General features: G+C 36.2%; 1 protein-coding gene across 3 annotated transcripts in view; it reads left to right on the forward strand.

Moving 5' to 3' along the window:
- Window positions 1-4,882: 4,882 nt before the first annotated feature.
- Window positions 4,883-19,206, forward strand: part of SLC11A2 (solute carrier family 11 member 2) — a 614,374-nt gene continuing 600,050 nt past the window's right edge. For 2 of the 3 annotated variants that reach the window (XM_044083456.1, XM_044083455.1), the window contains exon 1: window positions 4,883-4,987. The gene's annotated coding sequence lies outside the window, so the exon portion shown is untranslated. The remainder of the gene's footprint in view (window positions 4,988-19,206) is intronic. The other variant, XM_044083459.1, reaches the window with a different exon arrangement.

The following is a 19,206-nucleotide window of genomic DNA, read 5'->3' on the forward strand; positions in this document are numbered from 1 at the left end:
ATATGAATTACAAGAAAATGTGGGAGAATTAAATATAAGACTGGTTCTTTTGTTAAGGATGAAGTTGGTGAAATGAGGAGGTGAAATATTATGCTTCAGAAATATTTGAAAAGGTTTTGGAAGGTAGGATGAGGGCAAAATGATTGTCGTTTTTTAGTGAAGTAGGCTGATATTAATGGACCATTTTTAGCTGGAACCAAAGTCAAACACAATTACAGAGATGTGTGTATTATATAGTGCATCAAACTACAACTATTAACTGACCATTTTTAACTTGGACCTCACAGATGGGGGAGAGGGGCTCTTACTGTTCCCAAGCAAGAAGTGCATGGGGGCAAAGGACTCTGAGACTCTGGGGGTTACTGTTATCATAACTCTCAACCAATCAGGGACAAATCTCAACCAAGTCAGGGACAAATCCAGACATAATCAGGAACAACCAGAGACACTTTTAAAATATTAGCACTATTAACTTGAGATATTCACAGAGTAAGAGAATGTGAATTAAATTACATTTTCTGAAATAAAAGAAGTCTATAACTCTAATTACTCATACCTTTCAAATGTCCATATTTTTGCCTCATATTTTTGATCTGTTCCTCATAACATTTGTGATTTTCTGGTAAATAATAAAGAAATCCGCTGCTGCACCATAAAGGGCTGTCCTCCAGTCGTAAAGCCAACCAAACCAAATCTGCCACCAGGAACCCAGCAATGAAATCCAACCACTGGATAATTCAAATTGTATTTAATTCGATAAAAATCACAAAGACCACGAACTGTCACAGACACAGTAAAAAACAGGTGATTGAGCGCGCTTTCGTAATAATCTTCATCAGAATCACAAACACAATGAAAACTTTGCACCTGGGGTTCCTGGTGGCAGATTTGGTTTGGTTGGCTTTACGACTGGAGGACAGCCCTTTATGGTGCAGCAGCGGATTTCTTTATTTTTTACAAGTGGTGAAGAGTGACGAGGTGGTTGACATTTTCTGGTAAATCATTGAAGACTGAAGTCACTAAATAATGACATACATTTAATTTTAGACTTCATATTCTTCAGAAAATGCATGATAGTAATGAATGTTCTTTTTTTTTACTTTTGAGGCTAGGTTAGTACTTAGTAAATTGATTATATTACTCAAGATGTTATATTATATATATATGTGTGTGTGTGTGTGTGTGTATATATATATATATATATATATATATATATATATATATATATATATATATATGGGTCTACTTCTGTTTGTCAAAAACACACTTTTTTGACAAACACAAGATCGAACCCACTTAAGCAAAAGTGCACTACATAGACTGTGCACTTTCACATCAGCCAATTTACCGGAGCACATTACAGTGGGGATAAGGAAATATATCATTTTCCCCACTGTAGTACAATCTTGGAGTTAGTATATTTAAGTAGGGGGGTGTAAGGGGCACAGCCTTCCACATGGGGTGTGCAGGGGGTCTTGCCCCCCTGCAAAATAGTGTTTCAAGCAGTTTGTTTTGAATCAGATTTTGTGAAAGTGCACTTTTAATGTAGTGCATTTTTGCTTAAGTGGGTTTCTACATTTCTATCTATAGAGAGAGAGAGAGAGAGAGAGAGATTGCATTCAAACTTTAATACCTGACAAAAAATTTAAAGAAAATAGAAAAAAAATGTTAACTTCATTCCTATGATATCCTAAAAAGCCAAGAATTACTTATGGAAATCATATAAAATAACGGGAGTATGGTGGTATTAGCTTCCCAGATGTAGAATCTTATTATTTTGCTGCACGTTTTAACTCTATTACACTCTGGATAGACTCAACTTACACTAGTCAGTGGAAAAGATCTAGGAGCAGATTAACCTAAATTCTTATATGTTTATTAAATATGATAAATTAGAAATATGTAATAATCATTTCATCTGGTTAGAAAAATTTACCTTAGAAGGAAATTAAGGTCAGTAATTAGACACTGGATATATGAATATGAAATCAATTCTTAAACAGCTAAGGGATATGTTTTTAAAACTCCATTAATATCAAAATGAATTATTTTGTGCTTTCCAGTTGCACACACCTCTAGATTTAGGGAAACTCAGAACAAAGTTAAAATTAATTTACTAAAGAGGAATAGAGTAGTATTGTTTTCTGATTGCTTTGAAAAAGGAAAAGTTAAGTCCCTAAAATATTTAAAGGAGAACCATACCCAAAAACTGAAAAAAAATATGTTTTTTTTCAGCAGATCTTGAACTTTTCTGCATTGCTAATCCCTCTGTTTGGAAGTAAATGGTTACTATTGTTTTCTAATTTGTTATATCCCAAAATGATCTGAAGGAGGCTGTCATGGCTAGCATTATTTTGTTTCACAGTCAATTGCTTTGCCTTCCTTATGTCATATTAGAGGGACAGAAAGAAATCCTTAAGATAAGGGGATCGTTTACTGCAGTTATCTCTCTCATTAGTTCACAACATTGCTGTTACTGCTTACTTTTCACTGTCAGCATCAATCTGCATTGTTAAGTACATTGCTTCTTTTATTTTCATTAGTGGTCATTTCTATTGTAGAATTTTAAGGAATGTTTGAATAACAGACTTTAAAATGTAGCTCAGTTAATTGCTCTTTTCAAAGTAACAATTGTAGTTTAGTGTTCATGTGTGGGAAATCTGACCCCTGTGATTAATAGGTGTTACTTTGGCTGAAATGCTTTGTGTTGCTTTTACAGTTTTAAATATTGTAGCTAGAATTAAAGTCTTTGATGTTAATCTTCTTTCTCCAACTCCAGAAGAAACATTCATTTTTGCTGGAATTATTGTAGAAAAAAATTAAAAATCATACTGACAGAAAGTAAGAAGTTAGATTAACATATTTGCTTTCTTTCTTTCTGGCACTGAGTTTTATTACAGGGAAATACATTTGCATTTGAAAACTATGCTTGAAAGACGTGACTTTATTCAGAATCCATGCTACACTATTTATCTGAGTTGTGATGTTGGCAATCTGTAACTGATAAGGCACACTTAAATGTCATTGTTTTCTTAATGGCTCTGTTGTTGAGATAAGTGACCTAACTTAATTACTGTGCCACTATTAGTAGCTGCTGTGCTGTAACAGATGAGACAGATGCAGGAAAGAAAGGCAAATGTAACTATTAAATTATATATTTTTTTCTGTATGTGGAGTCTTTAGTCTTGGATTACAGGGAAAGAAAACACTTTTTGGAAAGAAAAACTTGACTTTTGGGTGGGTTTCTCCTCTAATGAAATACTATAAGATGGACAAATCTACTAACCAGTTAATATTATTCATCAGTAAGAAATTAAATGAATGTATGGATAATATGAGTGAAGAAGAACAGAACACTATTCCCCCATTATATGAATATATGACTACTATTATCAAAGGTAGATTGATCTACAAAGGAAGCTTGTTCAAACTATATAAGTTAATTACAAATAATAATGATAATTCTGATGCAACATTCTGGAACTTCTTAGATAGTAGTAGATTGAGTGACTCGATAAGTGGTAAGAATAAAACTTTGTTACTTAACTCAGTTAGTCATACTTCTTCAAGTTTATACTGGAAAGTTTTTATGTGGAAATATGTGTATAGAATGGTACTTCCTATAAAATCTCTTAAGTTTAGTAAAATGGCTTCTTCAGTTTGTTAGAGATGTAGTAAAGATGTAAAAGCTGACTGGAGACGTTTATGGATTGTGAAAAAATAAATGTATATTGGGAAGAGATAAGTATGTTTTTAAGGAGTTTGGGTCTCATAATTATTCTTTAACTAGATCAATAATACTAATGAATGGTCTACTTCCTGTATCTTTAAAAGACAAAGAGCAAAAAAAAAAAAACCAAAAAACAAAAATGGAATCTCTTTGCAGTTGCTAGAAAAGTTATTACAAAAACTGGAAATCAAACACAGTGCCTTTGTTCAAATAATTTTTAAATTTAACAGCAATACAATGTAAAACTGAAAAAGAAGGGATCAGAATAAGATCTATAACATCGTACTAAGACTTGTAGTGGTTGGAATAACCTTGAAATGTTGCTATTGAAATACCAAGACTCTTAATGTCTACCTTGTTGATTCAATGTATGTGATGTTGAATTATTTCATTTCTGTGTACAGTACACATTGCGATAATGTTAAAGAAAATGCATGCTAACAGAAATCCTGATATTTTAGCAACTTTCCTATTAATGCAATATTTAAAAGCTGTCCCTATTTCTGAGCCCCCCCCCCATTATTTTAGGGTTTGTCCAGATTTCTTGCGCTAAGAGGTGGAAAGTACAGTTGCTATCATTACTAGTTAAGTGCAGCTCGCCACCATTTCTCCAACAGTCACCGGTTCTAAGAAGGATTAAGAGAGCAGACCTAAAATCTGAGTCAAAATCAAGGACATCCTCGAAAATCGGGGATAGTTGACAGATTGCTATCACAAGGAGCCTTTTTCATACGCTGTGTTTTATAGGTAAATACAAGGCCAGTAGTCATTACACTAATGCAAGCCTAGTCAATAACCAGATGTCAAAACCGGTCCCGGACTTTATAACTTAGAATGTCAATCATATTCAATATTTAGACTGTATATATTTTGTACAGTTTATATGGAACTAAGTGCAATTCACAGTCTTTCGTACACAGTAGAGCCATTCCATGATATCAACGCGGTGCACGAAGTAGTACACGATTCTGAATTATATTTCCTACAACCACTAGGCAGCAATACCGCAGTTCCGGTTCGGATGGAATTTCCTTTACACCTTCTCTCAATGACTGTGCTTTGCTGTTGGTTAATCAATTACAGATGACGTCTTACTACGTCAGTTCAGTTTAGAAGTTCACTTCCCAAGTGCCCAATCACATGAGGTGGGCGGGTTTTACTTTTGCGCTTCGGATTCCTTCTTTTTACTAGGAAGAGTTTAGTTGAGCAGGTCTGGGACTCTTGTTTGTTGCAATTTGTAGTGGACTTCCTAGTGAGGTAAGTTTATCCTCATAGGTTTACTCACTCTGCAAGAAAGTTGTTAAAGTCTGTGTTAGTAGGTTAAAATATACATAATTTCTCTCTTCGCTGTACAAATGTACTTTCTTGGGGTGACCGTGTCTGGAAGACACAGAGATGTCAGCCAGAGGTTACGGAAGACTGTTTCCTTTGCATCTCATACACTGTTGCACATTATTCCGGCTTGTTCCCTCTCCGTATTATTAGTTATTTGTTTTACAAGTAAACCTAGATGTAATGGTTGTGCAGTTCACTTCTATGCTTATACTAGGAGTGTGGGTTTCCTACGCTGTAGTAGTAACTCAACTAGTACGTTAATTGTCCCGTTATAGTTTATGAAAACTGCATGTTGAAAATCCATACTGCCGTATATGATTATATTCGGATTACGCAGGTTATGATATATGCCTGTTTGAGGATGATAGGATCAAAGACTTAGTAATGCTATGATTTAAGTTTTTTAGTGCACTATAGTATTAGTGGAAATAAACACTGTGATCATTGTGTAATGTACTATATTTTTCCAGTTTATTATTTTTGGCACACGTCTTTCACTGTATTGCCTCAGAACTCAATATATGTTCCAACGTATGTAGTCATTAATTTGTGGAAATTATATTTTGTCTTGGCTGTTAAACAAAACGGGATGTATCTAATCAAAGTCAGGAAAATAATCAGACACTTGACATATTAGTACTATTAACTGTAGACATTGACAGAACATCAGAAAATGCATTAATTCATATTATTAAGTAAAATAATTCTATAGCATTAAATTATAGTCACTATTTATTAAATGTAATTCACCTTTTTTTAATCCAAAAAAAGAGGGACAGAGCTAAAATTTCAGTTAGAATCAGGGACAGTTGAGAGGTGTGTTTTGGTCTTTTTTTACTGAAAATGTATGTCAGAATCTTTTATTCATAGTCCTCCATTTCGAATATAAGTAAACCTAAGTGTAAATAGTGTCTTCCCCACTCTGAATTTTTTGAAAGGATGCAACTTGTAGGGTTACCATACCATTTTAGTAAGGGGAGTAGTGCTAAGAAATCAAATCGCAGAAATGTCAAACTGTAAGAGTTTTCTGGTACACATTTTTCTCTTATAAACTTGCTGATACAGAAATGTCAATTCAAGACTATTTTAATGAGGAATTTAATAGTCATTAACAATTTTTGAATTTTGTTTGAAAGTAGGGAATATATTTTTAATAGTTAGTTACAGAGTACTGGCTATTTTAAATAAGAAAATATAAGTTTTTGTTTTTAATATGAGATTCTTGGATGATGTAGATGGGAAGAACTTTTTACTTAATCTGACCTGAATGGGAACGTTTTTCTTGACTAATGTACTAGACATAGTTTGTCCATAATCGATACCACATTTAAATGCAAAGCTGTTCATAAGTGATTTGGTGATGATCGACTTTGTAATAATGTCACCAGACCTGAGGCCACATGATTTGACACTTGAGTTAAGAGATGCGCCAAACTGTCAGTTGGTGATGAGTTGGGCCATATGACTGTGTCAGAGGCAATCTGGCCAAGGAAGCCCAAAAGTGGAATGAGTGTCTTGGGATGTCTGTCAGATGGTTTTGTGGTAGATGCGTTCAGCTGTCATTTTTTGGAAGTGCCTTCTTCATATAGTGGGGGAGATGGAGATGTGGACTCCAAATGGATAATGTTCAACACCTCAGTTTTTGAGGTGGTGATATGAAATGGTGATTAAAAATGTGAAAACCTGTCATGATGGTAACTCTGTTACTGGGTGACACTAACAGTGAGAGAAGATGTCAAGATAAAAGGGCTTCTGTGCAGTGATAACTGAAGGGTCTTTAGATATGATTTTTGAGTACTGAAAGGTCGGGAAGGCAGCAGCTGTGCAGTTCAGTGACGTGAAACCCAGACGTGGGAGGAGTTTGCAGGCCCGTGGAGAATGATGTTTAGATGGACTCAAAAATAATTTTTTGAAATCGTCTTGCTGTTCTCTGAGATGGGGGTGAACATCGCCAAGGCTATTTTCAGAAGATTGGAAAAGTACTGAAATCCTGCCCGCATCTGGTGACATGGTATGGTCAGCAGGTGAAAGTCAGTCCATGGACAAGCCCTCCTTTTGAGGAGGCAGAGAAGAATCAAGTGATGAATTTGGATGGGAATCTGCCGCTGAGCGAGTTGAGCGTGTAGGTAAGGCTGTTGGAGCAGTTCACTACTTGCCAGAAATGCAGACGGTTCTAAAACTTTTTGGGTTGTCATGATTACAGCCCATTTATAATGCTGCTTGAAAGGTAGGGACACTGTTTGTGGACTGAAACTGGACTTTAGTCCCCATTTTCAAAAAAAGAGATTGTGCTGCTTTACACACTGGGAAACGTCTGTGTCACACTGAGGAGAGGAGACTTCATGAAAAAGTTCCATCTCTGATTCAAGAGGAGCAGTGTGGATTCCACACTGGCTTTGTCTTTACATGGATATTGGAAGAGAATGAGGGTTTCAGTGTGGATTAACTGTGTTTTCTGGCTCTAAAGAAGGCGTCTGATATTTTGTCTTGGAATGTTTTGTGGGCAGTGTTGCAACAGTATAAGAGCCCCACGGCTACTAATGCATGACATTTGTCCTTGTGTTTGCTGAGCAAGAGTTGTATCCCTGTTGTATGTGTTAAGGCAGCTATGTCGTGAACCTAGGCTTGCCAAGGGTGTGCCTCTTTTCCTGTTCATGATTTTAAGCACATGATGTTAGGGTGTGTTCATATTTAGAAAATATCCTGTTTGGAAATTTGAGGGTCACATTTTTGTTAAGTCGGCGATACTCACTTGATCTCAGGCGATTTGCCATCTATGGCATGCACTGGGGTGGGTCAGTGCTTTTGAGGAAAATGAAAATTAGCACTTAATTCAGATCTCAGTGTTCTGACAGTGATGCCGTAGAAAATGGTTAAGTGCTGTTTGCATGTGAAAGGAGGACGGCTTCTACATCTGGAAGAGTGTGCTTCTTGCTGCCCTGTTCCCAAATGCTGGTACCTTGGATCAGGAGTTTGATTAGTGGGTGTATATAACAGTGGAAATATTGCAAGTGGTTTACTAGACTGATGGTAAAATAAGAGCTAATTCTTAAGATGAAATTTGTAGTTTTATGGATAACCCTGTGTTCACCTTCACCTGTGGCCAGTTTTCAGTTTGGGTTCTGCTAATGTCTGCAGGGGGTTCCATTTAAATTGATAGGTAATATGAGCATATTTTCAATGTATTTGTGGAAGCAGTTGGCTTAAAATGTAAAATGAAGTGTTTCTTTTTTGGGGGGGTATTTTGTTTTCTCCCCTGCAGCTTGCCTCTCTACCTTTACCAGATCTTCTTCCAGTTTCCTCTCTAGACTTGCCCTCACTCATGCTTGGGGCGTATGAGGAGACTGAGGCATCCTAGTGCAGCATCATGTTGATACTGAGAGTATTTGTACTTAAGTATAACTCCCATTTCCCCTTTTGCTTGCCTGTAATTTTCAGAAGGGTGGTCATGCAGTGGTGATTGTACAGAGCTTTGTCTGTTTCCATAGCAGCTCATTTAGTGCCCTGTCCCACTTATTCCCACGGAGGACACTGCCGCCTTGTGTGACTCCAGCTTCCACCAGGTGCATCTAGGGGTGAATCCTCTCACCAGGATAGGCACTTTCATCCTTCCCCTGCCAACAGTTGGGTGCAGAGTCGCTAACTGAACCTGGGCCACAGTTAGCTCTATCTGTCTACACCATGGCAATGTAAGTGGAAATTCTTTACTTGTTTTCTTTTTGTATTTGGGCACTTCTAACATATGTTGGTATGTCTAACAGCAAGATGAGACTGTTCTCTTAAAAAATATATATTTATTAATTTATTTTACTAAAGATTGAATCCAAAATGCCAATTATTAAATCATCTATTTCCGTCTTCCTGAGGGTGTGTAATGTCATTCCATCTATTAGTAATGTTAACAGCAATGAGATCTCGGGCTCTTTTTGATTTTTGGTTTAATGTGAATCACTATTAAAAGAATATTTTTTTAACTAAGGAAATATGGAAGCTTACAAAAGTAAGTGGCTATTTTGGTAAGGAGCTAGTATGTAAATGCAAGCTATGGTCATTTATGGCATTGTCAGTAGGACGCTGTTAGTTTCTGAAGTACTATTTTAAAATACATTACTTTTGAAATAATTATGTGCATTTCATCAGTAGTAGACAATGTGTCAAGCTGTGTGTCTGTAAGGGCTGTGAGTGAAGGCAGACAAAGCTAACCATTGTAAAGATTATCCGAGGTGTTGGTAATGAAGCAAGTGACCATTCATGGTGAGTGCATGGATGCTGTTTGTGGATAAAAGTGACTGACTTATTTTTTTAAGTCAAAATGTCCAAAGATTTATCTGTAAAGGTCTCTCTTGCTGTGGTTTTGTTATAGCTATACTTTTTATAGTTATAAATTTTATTACAAAATTATATGTGGTCTCACTAGGTGGACTGTGCAGTGTTCCTTGACTGCTTAAGCAGAAAACTTTATGTGTGTGTGTGTGTGTGTGTGTACGTAGTCTTCAGCTTTTTGTAGTGATCAAAAGGATGAGATTGCATATACAATTGGAAGAAAAGAGATTTCTTAGCATGGTTGCTTGGTTCATTGTTTGTGCAAAAAAGTGAGGAACTCTGTAATTTGGGAAGATCTTTGAGTAGAATCCCAGCTCACTGGGATAGAGAGGAAGATTTTGAGTTTGTTTGGGCATCCAGTGAAGATACTTCCCACCCTGAGGTGCCTGTCATGAGAGGTTTATCTTAAATGCTGTGCTAGGCAGGAGTCAGAGACTAGACTTAAGACACTGTGGAGATATTATTTTTAGTTATCTTACCTTGGAGATCCCAAATAATAAGCTGGGCCATGTTCTTTGGGATATGAACTCTAGTCTATCTTGTTTAGTTTATGTCCCCCACCATGCCTTAGGTAGGTCAAAGTAGGCAGTATGCACTGTTTTGTCCTCATCCATTGCTTGGTGACCTTCAACAAGTCCACCAGGTTCATTAGGCATTACCTTGCCTTTGACAAAACTAAGTTAGGTTTGGTCCAATGTCTGAAGGTCTTGTGTGTCACTGTCATACCCCCCCCCAGTTTGTCATTGTTAATCATTATGATTCTTTCCATGCCTTCGCATATGAGACTAGTCAAACTAATGGTCTGTAGTTTCCAGGAGACTTTGATGGTCCACCCTTGTACAGAGGAATGACCATTGCAGTCCTTTATTCAAGTGGCATGCAGCCTGTGCAGAGGCTAAGGTTGAATAGTGACACCAGAGGCATTGATTGGTCATATTTCAGGCTATTTAGGTGGCATCCTGGGATATTATCATGGCCCATCAAAGCTGTATTCTTGGCCTTAGTTGGAGGGGTTATGTAAGATGGAATTTTTTGGGAGATGGCTAGAGGTTGGGTAGGATAGTTGTAGCTGAATTTGTCAGCCAGAAGATTTGCTGTATATCTCAGTTCTGTGAAAGTGACCACCCCAATACTTTGGCACACTGTTTTCCTTTGAGGTTTCGGACATATATTTTGAGAAGAAAAGTGTTTTTGTCCCTGAAGTTCTCCCAAATGTGCACTGTTTTATAAGAAAGTGTGAAAATGATTTTTATAAATATTTTTCAGACATAAAAAAAGGGAAGAAATATGAAAAAAATTTTTATAATCTAAATATTGAAGAGTTTCAAGCATTACAGAATTTATCTAGAAATGATCTGTTAACCATAAGACCAGCTGATAAAGGGGGAGGTCTTGTAGTTTTAGACACTTTATTCTATGATGAATTAATGCTTAAGATGTTAAGTGATGTAGATAAATATCAAAAAATTGATTCTACTAAATTATCTAAAATTATAAATACAGTGCAGGATATGCTGTATGACTTATGTGTAGATTAATCACCAAACAACTATATGATTATTTCCTAGTCAATACACCCAATGTTCCTAGTATTAAAGGTCTCCCGAAGATGCATAAATCAGAATATCCCCCACCCATGCGACCCATCGTGGCAGGGGAAAAATGGGTGACAGAATATATATCTAATTATTTAGAATCTAAACTAGGACCTGTTGTGAGGCGAATACCTACCATCTTAAATGACACCTATTCATTGTTGAATGATATAGAACAGCTAACGGATCGGATAGAACACATCCCCACCCTAATATTGGTATCATTAGATGTAAAAAACCTGTTTACAGTTATACCCAATGACTATGGAGTTGAGGCAATAAGGGATGTGTTATTAGAGGAGAAGTCCCTAAATAAGGATATGCAGTATTTAATATGTACACTGTTGACTCTAGTCTTAGAAAATAATGTATTTATGTTTAAAGACAATCTCTATATGCAAACATGGGGTGTGGCAATGGGCACCCCATGTGCAAATTCGTACGCTAATCTTATGTACTACTGGGAATCTAGATATTTGTTTAATACTCACTATATGGATAATATCGTCTTATATAGACGGTTTGTTGATGACGTTCTCATATTATGGAAGGGAGAACAGTCAGATCTAGTGGAACTAGTTAACTATCTGGAAACAACGACTGATTTCTTAAGATTCACTATAGATTATTCACATAACAAGATTGACTTTTTAGATATCTTTATCTTGAAAGATGATAATAACTTGCTTACTACACAACTGTTTAGGAAACCTTGCTGGAAGAATGCAATTTTGAATTATAATAGTATGCATCCTCGATTCATTTTTTCAAACATAATAAAGAATCAGAGAGCCAGGATTACTAGGTTGTGTACTTATACATCAGATAGAAATGAACAACTTGTACTGTTGGATAAGTTATTTGCAGACAGAGGATATCCAGTCAGTCTTATAAATAGCTCTAACAGCGGAACTCATTCACATATAAAAGTTAAACAGAGGACTAATATGGCTATACAACATACGTTTAGAAACAATAAAAAAGAAGACACTATAGCTTTTACTTTGAGATACACTAATGATAATTATAACATCGTAAAAATTATAAAAGAGAATTGGGACATTCTTACAATGGATAATGGTCTTAAAGATTTAGTAGGTTTGACACCACATTTCAGATATAGAAATGCTAAGAATCTGAAAAGATGGCTATGTACAGATAAAATGATCAAGAAACCTATAATCAACAGAGACATTGGGTTTAAGATGGGAACTTGGCCATGTGGAAAATGCAATATGTGTAAATACATTAATACAGAAAGTGAATTTATAATACCATACCTGAACCATACACACAGGTTTGCTTTACATGCTACATGTAACACTATTAACCTAGTATGTTTGGCTACTTGTACTAACTGCCAAGCATTTTACGTAGGTCTCACCTCCAGAAGGCTCAGAGATCGTATATACAATCATACATATGAGATTAGAAAGATGACTTTAACTAATGCTCTAGCCAAGCATATCAATCTTAATCAAGATCATCATTTTAATTTTAGAGTTTTACAAATAATTAAACCTTCAGTGAGAGGTGGAGATAGAATGAATATACTAGCCAAGGCAGAGCTGGATTGGATATTTAAATTACGAGCACACATAGAGCGTGGATTAAACATTAGCATCAGCATTAAACCGATATTGGAAGCACGCAGGTAGGAATGAACATTTTAGACACAAAACATAGCATGATGTGTTGATTATATATAGTAATTAATTACTATCATTTCCTCTATCAGCACGCTGCCAGCTATTATTTGTCACCCACCATTGACTAATTTTTTATATATGTTTATGTATGTTTTGTATACTTTAGTAGATTTTTTATACATTGACCCAGAATGATAGGTTATATAAGGTATTTAACCATTGATTGAATGCATATATAATACAGGCAGATAGGTAAGACATGTGAATTGAGCTAATGAACTATAGTCTATAGATATCAACCATCATGCATATTTATATTCACATATATATGTGTTAAAATGGATAAATGTATTATTTCCATATAGCTAACTACTATATATATTAATATATTTTATGTTTTATGTTTTATATTTATATGTTCATATTAATGCTCAACTATCCGTATGGAATGTTTGGTATTTAGATAAATCAGTTCTATACACATTAATTGTATATAGATTTTTAGGATTGTTCTTTAAGGCATATTGGTAATAATCTCTATATATATAATAATATTTTTAATATGCAAGTATTTATTTATATACCTACATTTATATACATAGGAATGTTTTCATTAGATACGGATATATATATGTATTTTTATTTGTTGATGCAGTTGTTTTAACATATGTAGTCAGACTAAAGAACAGAAGTAAAGTGATGTTATGTCTTTTTAAAAACTTAACAAATGCTTCACTACCTGATCACTTGATTAACTAATTAATCATTGTAGTTAATTGATTAATTTTTAGCATTTAGTTAGTATATAAGCAGAGTGATTTATTCATTTAAATGTAACCTGATGAAGCATACTCGGCGTATGTGAAAGCGCTCATTCTCTGGTCTTGTCTTGTGGAATTAAAGTTTTTATTTTCCTACATCGTGGTGGATTCCTTGGTTTTTATCCAGGTTTCGGAAATAGCTAAAGAAGGCCTTATGGTTGTCCTTGGCCTTGGATGGATTCTTTACCTCAAAATTTGCTTTGTTTTGTTGGACTTTAGTCCTCTTGGTTTATTCAGTTTGAGAGAGTTTTATAGATATATATATCATTTTTTTTTTTTTTTTGGTGTTGCACTTTCTTTTTTTTTTTTTTTTCTTTTGTTTAACTGGTTTAATTTTGGATTCCAGCAGGGTGGTTTGTTTTTTGAGTTACTTGTGGTGGGCACAGCAGCCTCTGTGCAGTCATGGACATGGCTGTACAGAGCTTCTGTGAATAATTCTGGACAGGCTGCAGTGTTGTGAGTTTGATGGTGGCTTGACATTTTGACATGTTGTCACTTAAAGGCAGTTTGCCTTGGAGTTTTTCTTAACTGTTGCAGGGTTTGCTGGAGCTATAGAATTCTTATTCTTTGTGGTCAGACTTTACCAAAGAGTACATATCACTGGGGGGGGGGGGGTGCAGCATTCTCCCATATTTGAGAGCACCAGGTTCAATATGTTGGTGCATATGACTACTAGAAGTACCAAGTGTTCCAGGGTGTTTGTGTTTACAAAGTGAAGGAATCTCTGCACCAGCAAATTTGAGGTTGCTTAATCCCAATTTATGTCTCCCCATAAGTATGATAGTTGGCTGATTGGTGAGTGTCTCCAGTACGCCCAAGTATGATTTGTTCTCCTCCTTGCTACTATAAGAAGGTGTTTAGGTGCTTTTGTCTTGCTCACTGACTAGGAAAGTGGGAAGATTGGAAAGGACAAGCAGTCCTCATTTGATGGCAGCCTTTGCATTTAATCTATGTAGTGTTAGTTTTCTGCATGTCACTTAGCCGGTTTTACCCATTTTCAGTCTTATTTTTGTTGTGGATAATTCTCTATCAGCAGCATTGCTTCCCTTTCTTCCAGTGTCTCTCTTGTGTGTATGCATTTCTTCACTGGGGAGCTTACTTGATATATGTAGTACCCTCTTTATTAAAGAAATATTTCTTCACACATAGGGATGTCTTTTTGGATGGACAAACTAGATGCTTGTGTAGATTGCCAGCTGTTGGAAAGGAGCAGTTTTCTTATGCATGATATGGATGGGACTAATACAGATTCGATTGGAACACAATGCATCAGAAAGTTGTCAGCACGTGGCTCAGTCTTCCTCGAGTTTTAGCTCCCTTTGACTTGCTTGCTTCTTATACAACCTTGCCATGGATTACATATAGTCAGCTAGTAGATTTAGTGCCAATATCTTTCCCAAACGTAGCATCTATAATTCTCTTTAGCTGATATGAGACATTATTGAGGAGCTACATGTTTGAGATTGTATTCTTTTGTGAAATTAGAATTATAAAATCAAATTTTTACTTGGCTTCTAAACTCTGGATGGTTTGCCAGGAGATATTACCATAAGTAAGCACTCGTGCTCGCTCTCTCTCTCTTTTTTTTTTTTCCCCTCTCCCTAGTTCTACATTCCCATTAGTGACTTTTTAAACAGTGCCCTGTGAACACTTAACCTTTGTAGCATCCACTGACATCCACTCCTACTCCCACCTCATCTGCATTGTCTAGTCACTTTTATAATATTTGCATAAGTCATTGAACCGTAACACATAATTGGAACCATTAAGCTGACTCATTCTCGTATGCTTAGCAGAGCCTTTGGCCTCGGGTCTGGACTTGGAATTTTTCAACCTTGGGACCAATTGAATCCTTGTGTTGCCTGTCTTTTTATGGTGTAAAGAATGCATTGATAATGAATGAAGTTGCTGCTCTTTGAGATTTTAATTTTTCCCTGGCAAATCAGTACTGGTTATACTAGTGATTGCTTAGAGCATGGTGACTCTGTATGATGGGCACAGCTAACATACCTTTATTAACTTTTCTAACCACTTGTCAGTCATGGACATGTTCATCATTTGTGCTAGGTTTCACTATCCAATAAAACTGCCTGTTTGCACACTGCTTAGAAATGTGGTAGGAAAATTTAGAAAAGTTTCTGTTTACAATCCTTTATAGAGGAACAGCACTCCACACTGTTTCCTTCAGTGATGTTATTGTCACTGTCTTCAGACATGGTCTAAAGCTTGTTGAATAAGATACAAAAATGGCTGTCAAAACTCTACATTGCTTGACCAGCTTGGTGAAAAAACTTTTGCAAGTATTAAAACTTGCATTGATGCTTTTATTAAATGTTTAAATCCCTTAACATTTGTAAACTATAGACCAGTATGTAATCTCTTTGGAAACAAATTTCTGGAATGCAGTAAATAGTATGGGCAAAAAAATAAGCATTGTACTAGAACTCATTCATAAAGAGCCATCATGAAACTGCCATTAGCTCAAGTTTGTATCTCTCCTTGTTAACAGGTAAGCTCCCATCAGCATACAGCCTTCCATAGCTGTGTCGGCCAGTGAGGCACCTGCCCCCTTTTTATGTTACTGCTGTATTAAATGTCTGCTTACTAGCACAGAAGGTTATAGAACAGCATGTGCTGAAGATCTACCACTGGCTTTTAGCAGAACTATGGGTCCACACATTGTCCGTCCCCCCCAACTTACCTTTATTATAATTGGAAGTATACGGGAAGAAGTAAATTCCAGTGTGGACCACATCAAGGTTGTTCTGCTTAATGCCAGAGATGTTAACAATAAATTGCACTGTTTCGAGGTGCATCTGTAGACTGAACATGTGTTTTGTAACAAAGACTTGATTTCAGTATAAAGATTGCTGTCCTTCTCCTTTACTGGATTTCAATACATATTACACATTCAGACCCACTGTAAACTGCGGAGGGGTATCCATATTTGACAGAGACTCAGTTGTCTAAAGACAAATTCCCTTCTGCTCACCCAACTTCCTGGACTTCAAATTACTCTAACCAAGACAAGTTACTTCACACCATGTTTAACTTCTCCAAATCGTTTGGGTTTCTAATACCATGACAGGTACAGACCCAATTCCTAAGTCAGGGTATGATTAAAGTTCATGAAATTAATATTCTTTCAATCTTTGTTAGCCTGTAATGTTCTTCTGAGCACTTGCGATGTGCCCAGAATTTTTCATACCCTGCTGTACATCACCTTCTGTGTCCCAGCAGGACCACACACTGTTGCTACCCATTACCCATTAATACAAATATTTTTAAACATGATTTCAGCTGTCATTGATTTGGTGCCATAAAGTTTGGATATGCCCATACATTCCTAAACTTGGAAAACGTGGTAGTCTTTTTTTTTTTTTCTAGTTTCCCAGCACACTAGAGGGTGAACAGTTTCTAGATCTCCTCCTTAATAGAATTGTACTTGGTTGCACTGTTCCTGCAGTATTTTTGTCTGTAGTCCATTCCTATTGAAGCAACAGAATGAGCTCTCAAATTTCAGCTCCAAGATTTACAGCCCCCATGTAGCCACAGCTGCCAATTATGCCAGTGAGGTTTACTGTCATCTAACAGAGAGGTAAACCAAATGGTTCTTGTCTAAATGGAATGCCAGCAGCAAGAAAATTATATAATAAAGAAATAAGCCCAATCTCTTTACTGCAGATGCTAATTTTAATTCTAAATCCTTGTTTTAACTACATCAGACAACTAAAATTATTCCACAAATTCCTTCCCCCAGACTGTAATGGAACATGTCCTAACTACTCTCTCTAAAGCTAAAAATTACCTGAATGGACTCCAATAATAGACGTGCTTGCTTAATTAACAATGTCAGATATGCCCCCTCTGAATCCCTACGTAATGTGTTCAGCTCAAGCATAGCCACATAGTATGTTTCGTAGGTATGGAAAATGACTTCATTAATGCTCCTTTCTAAAGGAGACCTAGTCTCCAGTCTTGAGACCTGTAGACCTGTCAGCCTGGGAATTCTAGTTTACAAAGTCATGCAGCATATTGTATCTGATTTCATAAACTCTAGTACAAAAAAAAAAAACATTTCTCTAGACCTGCAGCAGTCTGTTTTTGTGAAGAGTAAACTACTTTGAGAAAGTCGTCGTAGCTGTAGATGTGACTGTGAAGTTCGTAAGATGTACCTGGATCTGGCCAAGGCCTTTTACTCTCTTCCCCATGGAACTGTAAACAAGCCTGAGTGCAGACCCTAATGAACCTTTTCTGCTTGGATGTGGACCTGACTTGTTTTGCCTTCCTGGATGCATGAGGTGCCCTGTGAGGATGAGTGTAGGTAAAGTGATTATGGTCCATGCACCAAGTGTGACTTGTAAACTCTGTGACACTTAAGAAAACAACCATTGTCAGATCGATCATAACATCTCCAGTCTAGATGTGGCCTTTGTACAGCAACAATGTTCCTCAAAGTTTTCCAAGGCCTTTGATTTTGTTGACTGTTCTGTACTTTTACTCTACAGTCAGAGGTAGTGGGCTACAGTTTTCTCTGCTGGTTTAAAAGTTATCCAAATCACTGTATCAGTTAGTGGCATAATAGCTGTTCAATCTAAAATACAAACGTAGATACTCCCCAGGGCTCTCGTCATAGGCTGCTTTTCTCCTCCATGTTCATTTTGTCTAGTTTTTGTTTATTGGACTGGTGCAAGACCCTTTTTAGCCACCTTCTGGTCAAAATGGCAAATGGTGTACACAGTAGTTAAATAGCATATTCAATACATGTTGACATTTACACAGTAATCCAATTAAAATTACAAACCTCTTCTGTGTAGAAGTTAACAGTATATAGTATTGCAACAAATTAGTCTAGTAAAATAGTACAACTAAACAGATACAGTTCTGAGGGGGTGGGGCAAAAGTTGAAGTAAATGACCGAATGAACTAACATATTTGGTATTAGTATGATGTTAAGATTAATGTGAAACAGTGTAGTGTAAATGTAAACAAGCCACTGAATCTTTAGTTATATCAAAGCAACAGACTTTACCTGAATAGGTGAAGCATGTGGATTTTTCATTCTGTAAATATAATTTCAACCCCCCCTTTTTTAATATCCTGTAATTCTGTAATCTAGTTTGAAAGAGAATTCCATGAAGCAGGGCATAGTTGTGCGAAACTATCTTTCACAGATAGCCATGTAATATTTAGGTCTAACTAGCTCGATAGTAGCTTTATTTAATGTATGGGAGGATTGATGGACTAGTAATTTGTTGTAGAAAGGGAAACATCCTTGGGGATCTGAAACAGGATTGTGAGGGCAAATCATTTAGCGGTGTCAAAGGTCACGACTCAAAATTTATTTGTAGTAAGCCAGTTCCATGTCTGTGTGTGTGTGTGCCCTTTTGCAGTGAGTCTGAGATATGTTAAATTAATTTGTGGGCAAAATTAAATATTGTACCCTTGACACTGTCAGCCCAGCTTTTTGTAAATAATTCTGTCATTTGTGAATATTGATATGATTTATACAGAACTATATGTTATGTACCGAGCTTCAAGGATGTAACCACAGCATACCTTGCTGGAACATAGAAGATTAACTTATAAAACTTCAAGAAAATAAGCTGAAATTAAGTGCTTTACGATGTGCTATAAAAATTAGTTTAAATGCAACAAGGAGACAGGATGTCTAGAGCTAGAAGTTTTTTCTATCGTCTTGGAGAGAAGTAGTTGCTAGGTTTAAAATGTGTAAAGTGTTTTGCTTTATGACT

The sequence above is a fragment of the Protopterus annectens genome, chromosome 9.part0 (assembly GCF_019279795.1).
Source record: "Protopterus annectens isolate FY-2018-M chromosome 9.part0, PAN1.0, whole genome shotgun sequence".
Taxonomy (NCBI): Eukaryota; Metazoa; Chordata; order Ceratodontiformes; family Protopteridae; genus Protopterus; species Protopterus annectens.